The following is a 10,000-nucleotide window of genomic DNA, read 5'->3' as shown; positions in this document are numbered from 1 at the left end:
CAGAGTCTGCCAAGAGCGCTCTACTGCCTGTTGAACCCCGCGATATAGGTGGAAGTGAAAGCTGCCGAAAACCGGTTTCTGTCCAGAGTCCCTTCAGAAAACACAGTCGTGTGGCACCGAGAGAGATTCAGCATTCAGAACCGTCTGCAGTGCTCCCTCTGTTCCTTCACCAAAGTTCTGACTTCTCTACTCATCCCGCAGAACTTGGTGAAAGAGCGCCAGAATCGAAGGTGATGGGAATCATGTGTGTGGAGTTGAGGACGTGTGCCTATCAGGCTCTTGTGACCGTGGTGCGGAGCATGCTACTTTTCCTACAAGTTTCCCTTAGGTTAGAGAACACTGGAAATGACATCTCTCCCCTCCACCCTCCACCACCACCACCACCACCACTCCCCATCGTTGTCTATCCTGACACAAAGGTGCCCCAGACAGACAGTGTCGGTAAATTCAACTCACTCACTCACTCACTCACTCACTCACTCTCGGAATACAGATCATTTGAACTTACATTCGTGATTTCCACCATTTATTTATTTATTTATTTATTTATTTATTTATTTATTTATTTATTTTCTCCTCACTTCTCTCTCTGACCTTTGGCTCCATTTCTCGTCAAAATGCCATGTAAACACCCCCGGATGGGACTCTGAGGTCCATTGGTTTAGTATGTTGATGTTGAGGTTCTGTGCAAATGTAGTCAGAAATGCTTAGTCTACACACACACACACACACACACACACACACACACACACACACACACAGGTTTGAGGCAAAAGCTGTTGACAAACCTGTTTGTATCCTAAACAGAGTTGTGTGGCACTGAGAACCAGGATTCCATACTTTCTGGAATGTTCTGTTCACCAATATTCTGGGTTCTCTAGGCTTTCATTTGGGGGACAAAGTCCTGAACTGACTGCTGAAGTGGTGGAAGATTTTCTCTCTCTCTCTCTCTCTCTCTCTCTCTCTCTTTCTCCTTTTTTTTTTTCCTTTCTTTTTTTTTTTTTAAACAAAGAAAAACAGCAATGTTGTCATGGCACTGGTGGAAGAGCGGTTTCAACATTTTTGGCTTGCTCGCTTGCTCTCCGGCTCTCCCCATCCTCTGTTATCTATGTCTGCTTCTTGGAAGGACACAGCACAGCGACAAGGAGAAAAGGGAAGGAACTTGTGGGTGGAAGAATTTCATCAAAGAACTGGCTCTTTTGCTCATCCCTCTTCTTTCCTCCCATCTCCTTCTGACACACCCGCTCCTCCCTTCCTTCCCCACTCCAAACAAACTTGCTCACAAGTATTTCTCTCTTTCTCTCTCCCTCTCCACCCCGCCACCCCCCCCCCCGCAACCTCTCTTTCCCATGATTGACTTGCAAATGAATAAATAAATGAATAAATAAATGAAAACACACGTTGGGCCCGGCGCGGTGGCGCAAGTGGTTAAGGTCCTCGCCTTGAACGCCCGTATGGGGTCCCATATGTGCGCCGGTTCTAGTCCCGGCAGCCCCGCTTCCCTTCCAGCTCCCTGCCTGTGGCCCGGGAGAGCAGTCGAGGACGACCCAAAGCTTTGGGACCCTGCACCCGCGTGGGAGATCCGGAAGAGGCTCCTGGCTTCAGATCGGCATAGCATCGGCCGTTGCGCTCACTTGGGGAGTGAATCATCAGATCTTCCTCTCTGTCTCTCCTCTCTGTATATCTGCCTTTCCGATTAAAAAAAATAATAATAATAGTAAAAATAAATCTTAAAAACACACACACACACACACACACACACACACACACACACACACACACACACACGCAAGAACAGACCTGGCTTTCACATTGAAGGAAAATGTAACTAGTTTTATGCCCACTTTAATGTCCACACTGTTTGGGGGGGTGGTGATGGAGATCTTATTTTGCTGCCTTCAGTGGAGAGAAAAAAAAAAAGGGGGGGGGGCTTTCAACACAGGGTTACTCAAATCCAGTAAACGTTCCTAAGGGGTGCAGTAATTGGGGAACCGGGTGGCAACAGTTGGTCGCTACGCCGCAAAGGTGAGCGCGATTGTGCCGAGACAGGTGAGAGAAAACACTTAAAGCGGGTGCTTGATTTTACTCGGACACTGTCAGTAAAAAGCAGTCCTCTCCTGTCAGTGGGTCCTGGCTAATGAACCACTGTGAGTGAAGCGAAACATATCGGAAGGCGGCTTTGTTATGGAATACGCTGGGGTGCACCGGTGACACCCAAGAGCAGAAAAACCAAGCCCAAAGAAAAAGTGCCTGCCTGCCCGCCCCTCCGCCTACCACTCCCCTCTCCCTGTCCCCACCCCCACCCCCCGGCCCCAGCACCAGGGAAGGAAGGAAGGAAGGAAGGAGGGAGGGAGGGAAGCTGTGTTTAAGTGATGGTGGGTGGGTCTTGTGTACATCTTGCAAGTCACCTCCCCTCATCCACATCTCCTTTCCAAGGCCGGAGCCAGCCAGAGACAGAGAGAGGGCCGGGGCCAGAAAGCAGCAGCCTTTGTTTTGGAAGCCACTGGCCTGTGGGACTCAAGCTCTCCAAGAGGCCTCATTCATTGCCTTCATTGAAATGCAGACGGTTGGTTCACTTTCTCTCTACTCCACCCAGAGCCATGCATACCTGCCCTCAGGCGTTTGTCAGTGAAAGGATCTGCCTCTCTGACTTGGGGCAAAGGTCAGCCAGAGTCTGTCACTCACTCCCCTTCGCTCTGGAACTACAAAGTGGGATCTGGCCACTGCTTTCTGACTGGCACGGGGCAGACCGTGAGTGGTTCTCAGGAACGACTCCCTTCTGATGTGGCCTTTCCATTGGCATATGGATTCACTCTCCCATCCACCACCTGAACCATGTGAATGCGCGTGATGAACCTGTGGGTGTATGTCTGTCACTCAAACAAGCAGAATCGCTCAACATCAAGCATCCCTCCCTCTCGATACAGCAATCTAGCTGAACCTATTACTTCCAAACACCTGAAGCGAACACCTTACCTGTCCTTGTGTAGGTGCGGCGGGCGGGCGGGCGGGCGGGGTGGGGGTGGGGTTGACAAGGGCTCAAGCTGATCGCGGTTGCAGGAATATGCTAACGAACTAGGCCCCATGCCCCGTGCCAGGCCCAGTTCTCTGCTTGGATCGGCATTGGACCGAGCGAACAGGACACAGCAGTCCGGAGCCTTGGCCAGAGTCTCGCGCTGCTTACATCTCACAGTCGGCGCCTGTTTAGAAAAGAAAAAATTCATCCATCCATTCACCCATTTTGTTTTTATTGGAAACACGGATATATATATATATATATATATATGGAGAGAGAGAGAGAGAGAGAGAGAGAGAGAGAGAGAGAGAGAGAGAGAGAAGGAGAGACAGAAAGAAATATCTCCTGCCCGCTGGCTGGTTCACTCTTCAAGTGGCCACAACAAACAGCCACAAAAGGGCAGAGCCAAAACCAGGAGCCGGGAGCTTCTTCCCGGTCTCCACCATGCAGGCGGGTGGGTGGAGAGTCCCAAGGGTTTCTGCCGTCCTCGACCGCTTCTCTAGGCCACAGGCAGGCAGGGAGCTGGGCGGAAGTGGGGCATCTGGGACATGAACCGGCGACCATTGGGGGATCCCGGCGCGTACAGGCCGAGAAATTTCGCCACTAGGCAACCGCACGCCTGGCCCAAAAGACAACTCTTGTCTTCCCCTCGTCTTCTTGTCTGGTCCGGGGAGATGCACGCTGTCGACATGTCTGGCCCGGGCCTTGTATGTTTGGCACATACGGACGGCCTGATGATCTATGGGTAACTTGCTGTTTTAGTCCAGGCAGGCCTTAACGTGGTGCTCTCCGACGGGAGCTACAGCCTAGCTGACAGGGGGGAGTGCCTGCCTGCCTGCCTGCCTGCCTGCCCGCCTGCCTGCCTGCGGTGGTTTCCCTAGCAGGCAGGACAGTCTTGGGACCGTCTGGGGGCTACTGCGGTCTGGCCTGCCTGATGTGATTTTCACCCAGTCAGTCCCGGAACTTTGCTGACAGCTGGGTGTTGCGGCCTAACCCGGCTGGCCCGCCTGCAACGCACCCATCTCTTCTTTTGCGTGACTGGGTGCATCGCCCTAGCTCGATTCTGGCTCTCACGCTCCCTCTCCCCCAGTCTCCTCCGTCCCTCCGTCCCCCCCCCCCCCCGTTCCTGCGTGAGCCAGTGGGTGCTGTGGCACAATCTGAGATGGCCAACCTCACAGTCCCAGCTATCGCCATCGGGCTGGGGTACAGCAGCCTAGCCTGGCCTGGTCCACCACCAGCCCTTCTGTGAACTGGGGGATGCTAGCCAGTGAACAGTTCAACCCAGCCTGGCTTGCGCCCCGACCCGGCCTGGCTATTTGTATGTGTGTTTTGGAAGGCAGCTCTCCTCTGCGCTCGCATCTTTTTTTCTCCCTGACAAAGTTTCATAGGCTCTGGGACTCTCCCAAACCCTCTCCTCCCCGCATTGAATTCCTCCACATTGTCACACTGGTACAGATCATCTCCGGTCACGATTCCTTCATTGCGGTTATGGACCATGCAGAGGGCGCAGCATCTTATTGCCCAGATAAACTCAACAGTTTCATTTCTGAGGGCCACAGATAGGATGACCCAGCTGTTTCCTACCAGAACGAGATACAGAGAGAAAGGTCTTGTGCCTGTTGCTTCACTCCCTAGAGCTGAGCTCATCTGAAGCCAGGAACTTCTTCTGGGTCCCAGGCCTTGGACCGTCCTCTACTGCTCTCCCAGGTCCCCAGCAAAGAGCTTGGGAGGTGGAGCAGCAGCCGGGTTAGGAACAGGCCCCCATATGAGATCCCGGTGGATGCAGGGCCAGGATTTAGTCGCTATCCTAGGGTGTGGAGGGGAAGAGTCGCGGGGTCGGTTGGTTCACCATTTCTCATCCTGTGGAACTAAAGGGAAAGGGCGCTCTGAGGGAGAGATCCGGGCGCCTGTGCCCGAGTGGTGGGTGTTGTGTGCGGTCGGCTCTGCTCTGCCGACAAGTCAAGGGGACTTGAGGACGGCAGAGCAGGAGGACATACGGGCCGGCCTGTGCCCTTCCTGCGCTCCCGGATGCCTAAGGAGTTCTCTGTGGTTGATTGGGAGTTAAAAGATAATACGCCGCCGCCGCCGACACGAAGGCCTCGGCCTCGCAGGTGGCCTTGCCTGACACCTACTTCTCTCTCCCTCCGTGTTCTGGACCCTGGAATCCCGGCCTGGCTGCTCCCTTTCTCCTTTTCCTCATCTGGACCTTACCTGCAAATGGCGAACAGAGAAGACTGAATTATTATTCATTGTTGTCACATTCTCACTAACTCAATTTCAATCAATCTGTCTCTCCCTCCCCCTCTTTTCCTCTCTCTTCTTTCACGTCTCTAACCTGTTTCCATGGCACATCTTTTCTGTCCCCGAGGAGGAACTTCTTGGGTCTTGCAAGAGCTCACAGGAAGGACAGACAGACGCAAGGGCGCGGCAGTATTCCTCCACTTTCAAGTCCCTGTGGCTCCACTTCTGATCCGGCTCCCTGTTTGTGGCCTGGGAAAACGGTGAAGGGTGGCCCAAGTGTTACGGGACCCTGAACCTGCGTGGGGAGCCTGGAAGAAGCTCCCGGCTCCTGGATTTGGGTCGGATCCAGTCAGCTCCGGCCGTGGTTGTGGCCATTTGGGGAGTGCACCGGCGGGCGGATGGAAATCTTTCTGTCTGTCTGTCTCTCCTTCTCTCTGCAAATCTGCCTTCCCGATGAAAATAAGTCAACTTCAAGGGGGGGGGGGGGCGGGGGACGACAACAGAAAGCGAAAGTAAAACAGTTGGGGGGGGGATACTGGCATTGTGGCACCACCGCACACACGCTCAACAGCCCGTCAGCAGACACACTGGCCTTGCCGTATGGGAACACCGATTTCATCTTGTTCCTGGCTCCTGGCTTCGGCCTAGCTTGGCCTCAGCTGCTGCGACACAGGAGGGAGAGAGTCCTTCCACACTTTGTGACAATGCCGCCTAGGGAGGGCCATCCAGGGAGAGACAAGGATGGAGGAAAGGTCTCTTGGCACATATTGTGGGAACGGACTTGGGGTGAGGCGCTGACTGGGTTTTAGCTGTGTGTATAGGGAAGTCTTTGCTGTCCCAACGTGGTTGGGAGCATTGAGATGGACTGAACTGGGTTTCTGATTTTTGTGAGGCAGTCTCAGTCTCTCTCTCTCTCTCTCTCTCTCTCTCTCTCTCTCGTCTCTCTCTATCTCTCTCTGTCTCTGTCTCATTACCGGATGAGGTTCCCCGGGAGAGCTGGGCCTGGAAACACATGGCCCAAGGGATGAATCTGGAACTGACCCCTGGGCTCGAGACTCAGCGTTGTCGTTGTTATCTCTTGCCTTTGCTCTTCCTGCTCCCCCATCCTTCATCTTCCCCGCCCCATCACAGCCCCAACTAACTCCACACCGGGAACCGCAGCGTGTTTCAAGAATCGAATCGCGGGGTCTGCGCGCCATCTAGTGGCCACAGTATCGGATCGGACATGAGGCGAAAGCCAAGATGGCGCTGACGGCAGAGGTCAAGATGGCGCCCGCATGTAAACTAGTCTCAAGTCTCGCGGGGCCTCGGGGTGGCGGTTGGCGTGGAGTTTGGGGGGTCGAGGAAAGGAGGGAGGGGGAGGGAGGGAAACAGTCGGTTTAGCGCAGGCGCAGTAAACACAGTCGGGCTTCTGGCTTGCTGGCCCGTGCGGCGGCGGCGGCGGCGGCGGCGGCGGCGGGGGGGCGGGGCGGGCGGGCGGTCGGTCGCGCGGCGCTGCACAAATGCACAAACCGTCCTTCCACCGACCGGGCCGGGACTGCACTGTGTGTGCGTCTCTCTAGGTGCTCTCCTGCTCCGTCCAGGCGGGGGAATCTGTTGCCTCCCTAGGGATGTTTCCTTATTTCTTTCTTCTTGGATCTCTCCTTTCCTTTTAGACTCCCCCTCTCTCTGTTTTGATTGCTGAATACCGCCGCTTTCCTCTCTTTCTTTCGCTTTCTCCTTTGACCTGTCCCCTCTCCTTCTCCCACTCCCCTGCGTCTCAAAGAATTTCACTTCTGACTCCCACCTTTATTCGACATTGTTCATCTTTACATTCTCTCCCTTTTCCTAGAGCCTTTTCTCTCGCGGTCTCATTCTGGATTTATTTTCTTCCCTCATCTCTTTCACTCGTGTCTGTCTGGCCGTTTGTTTTGTGTGTGTGTGTGTGTGTGTGTGTGTGTGTGTGTGTGTGTGTTTCCCCTACTGCTTCCATTGCTTCCCTTTATGTTGTCTTTCTCCTTCCCTAGTTTTTGTGTTCCTGTTTTTTTTTTTTTGATTCTTACTTTTGCCTTCCTTTCAGTTCTCATTCTCATTCTCTCTCTCTCTCTCTCTCTCTCTCTCTCTCTCTCTCTCCCTCCCTCCCTCCCTCCCTCCCTCCCTCCCTCCCTTTTCTCTCTCGATGTTGGTGGTTCCTTTTTATTTTCTGGCTGCCTTTTCCCTTTACCTGTGTGTGACCAAGTGTATCCCCCCTTCCCCCAAGAATGTGCTGATAGGTCAGATTTATGCTGTCACAGCAGATGCGTGGTCATTCACTACTCCAACACGATTCTCCCCAATCAAAACAAAATGTTCACATTTCACCAGTAACAGTCACAACACAGTTTGGTTATAAATGAGAGGCAAGGCAAGGCAAGGCAAGCGACCTGGCGGCCGGGACCAGCCGGTACCCCCTGCAAGGGGAGGGAGGGAGGGAGGAGGGAGGGAGGGAGGGAGGGAGGGAGGAGATGACACACATTTCCCTGCCTCTCTCGGATTCATTGTCCGGCCGTATGCATCCGGCGTGCTGTCCCTTTGTTCCTTGGTGCTGGCTGTCTGACTCCACCTGGTGGCAGGCAGCCTTGCTGTAGCTGTAGAGTGCTCCGGAGCCGGCAAGGGGAAGCGAGTGGGTGGAGAGCCCGGGACAGGGTTGTGACAAAGTCCCCAAGCTGCAGGCGGGAGAGTCCCAGCCCTGCTGGGACCTGGCTGGCTCGTGTGCTGCTCGGAGATTGGGCCTGGAGGCTTGCAAGTGAGCAGGCAGGCAGCTGCAGGGGTGGTTAGGTGTCTGCGCGCTCCTGAATGTCACCTTGCTGGAGTACCGTTAGAGTGCATGGGGTCGACCAGCACTCCCTTTATCACTGCCTCCACACTAGGCCACCAGGTCGGGGCCGTTGTCGGGGCTGCGAGGCCCCGGGCCCCGGGCCCGACACTCGTCGCCCGCACTAGGCCACCAACCGGGTCGGGGCTGTCATTGGGGCTGCGAGGCCCCGGGCCCCGGGCCCCGGGCCCCGAGCCCGACCCGACGCTCGTCACCCGCACTAGGCCACCAGGTCGGGGTTATTGTCGGGGCTGCGAGGCCCCGGGCCCCGGGCCCCAGGCCCCGGGCCCGACGCTCGTCGCCCGCACTAGGTCACCAGGTCGGGGCCGTCGTCGGGGCTGCGAGGCCCCGGGCCCCGGGCCCGACGCTCGTCGCCCGCACGAGGGGACCCGGTCGTGGCCATCATCGGGGCTGCGAGGCCCCGGGCCCCGGGCCCGACGCTCGTCGCCCGCACTAGGCCACCAGGTCGGGGCTATTGTCGGGGCTGCGAGGCCCCGGGCCCGACGCTCGTCGCCCGCACTAGGCCACCAGGTCGGGGCCGTCGTCGGGGCTGCGAGGCCCCGGACCCCGGGCCCGACACTCGTCGCCCGCACTAGGCTACCAGGTCGGGGCCGTCGACGGGGCTGGCTCCGGGCCCGACACTCGTCGCCCGCATGAGGGGACCGGATCGGGGCCGTTGACGGGGCTGCGAGGCCCGGGGCTCCCGGCCCGACACTCGTCGCCCGCACGAGGGGACCCGGTCGTGGCCGCTGGTGGGACTGTGAGCGTGTGTTTGCTTTTCTAAGTCCTTGGGTCGACCAGGTGGCCACAGGAGCACGCCCTGTCGTCGATGGGTATGTTTTTGGGGACCTGTGACCCGGGCCCCCATCTGAGGGGGTGGCTGTGTCGCATAGGTTGTCCCCGTTGTCCCCTGGAAGGGCATTTGTACGCCTGCAGTTGTCATTTTGGATCTGCAGGTAGGTGCTGACACGCTGTCTCCTGGCGACCGTCGCCAGGAGAGCTGGGCCCCTGGGTTCGCGTCTGGGGGGCAGGGGGGGAGAGCGCGATGGGCTGCCGGCGGCCTGGCGTCGGACTGCGTCTCCCCTGCCCATCCGGCGGCCGAGCTGCCTGCCTGGGTTCGTGCGGCAGCTTCGGTGTGCGATCCCGGTTGAGCCCTGCGACGGTGCTGCCATCTCCGGCTTACGATTTGCCCCGAGAGCGGCGGGGGTGAGGCCGGGCGCTGGGTCCTATACCCGTGTCCGCTCTCTGCCGCAGGCGGCCCGTTGTGTAGCGGTGGCTGACGAGACCCCTTCCTGAGACTGAGTCGGTAGTAGCGGCTTCATGCCGCGTGTGCGTGTCAGGCGTTCCTCCGCTGGGGTTGGCCACCGCCGCTGAGGAGGCAAGGGGCCGGTGAGGCTGCGACGGACCCCCTCTCTGGCGGCTGTCCTCGCCGGGCGTGACCCCCTGTGCCTCGCGTGATGTCACAATTCCAGACCGCGACTGACCGATGTGGTGATGTGGCGCTCTCCCGGGCCGGGCCTAAGCCGCTTACAGACGAGGGACGGCCGTTCATGGCGAATGCTGCCGAGCTTCTCGTTCTGTCTTGCGGGCTCCTGGTTCCTCTTTCCCCTGCCTCGGTGCGGTGGGAGAGGCCAGGGGTGCGGAACCCGGCTCGATCTCCGCTCCCTCTGCCTCGTGCCGCCTGGAGGTGCGCTGGTGTGGGGGTCCGGGCGGGGGTCCTCGGACGTGGCGGACACCCTTCGCCCTCTGCCGTGCCGGCGTGTCACGGCGTGGGCGGGCCCCCTCCCGCGGTGGTGTGGGGCTCGTCCGGCAGAGTCCGGCTCTGCTCGGCTCTGTGCGGTGCTCCTGGAGCGGTCCGGGTCGTTTGCCTTTCAGGCGCCTGGAACCGAGTGGTGGTGTCGCTCCCTTGC

Source organism: Ochotona curzoniae, unplaced genomic scaffold (assembly GCF_017591425.1).
Source record: "Ochotona curzoniae isolate NIBS_2020 unplaced genomic scaffold, NIBS_Ocur_1.0 contig_805, whole genome shotgun sequence".
NCBI classification, from domain to species: domain Eukaryota; kingdom Metazoa; phylum Chordata; class Mammalia; order Lagomorpha; family Ochotonidae; genus Ochotona; species Ochotona curzoniae.
This window is presented reverse-complemented; position numbering follows the sequence as displayed.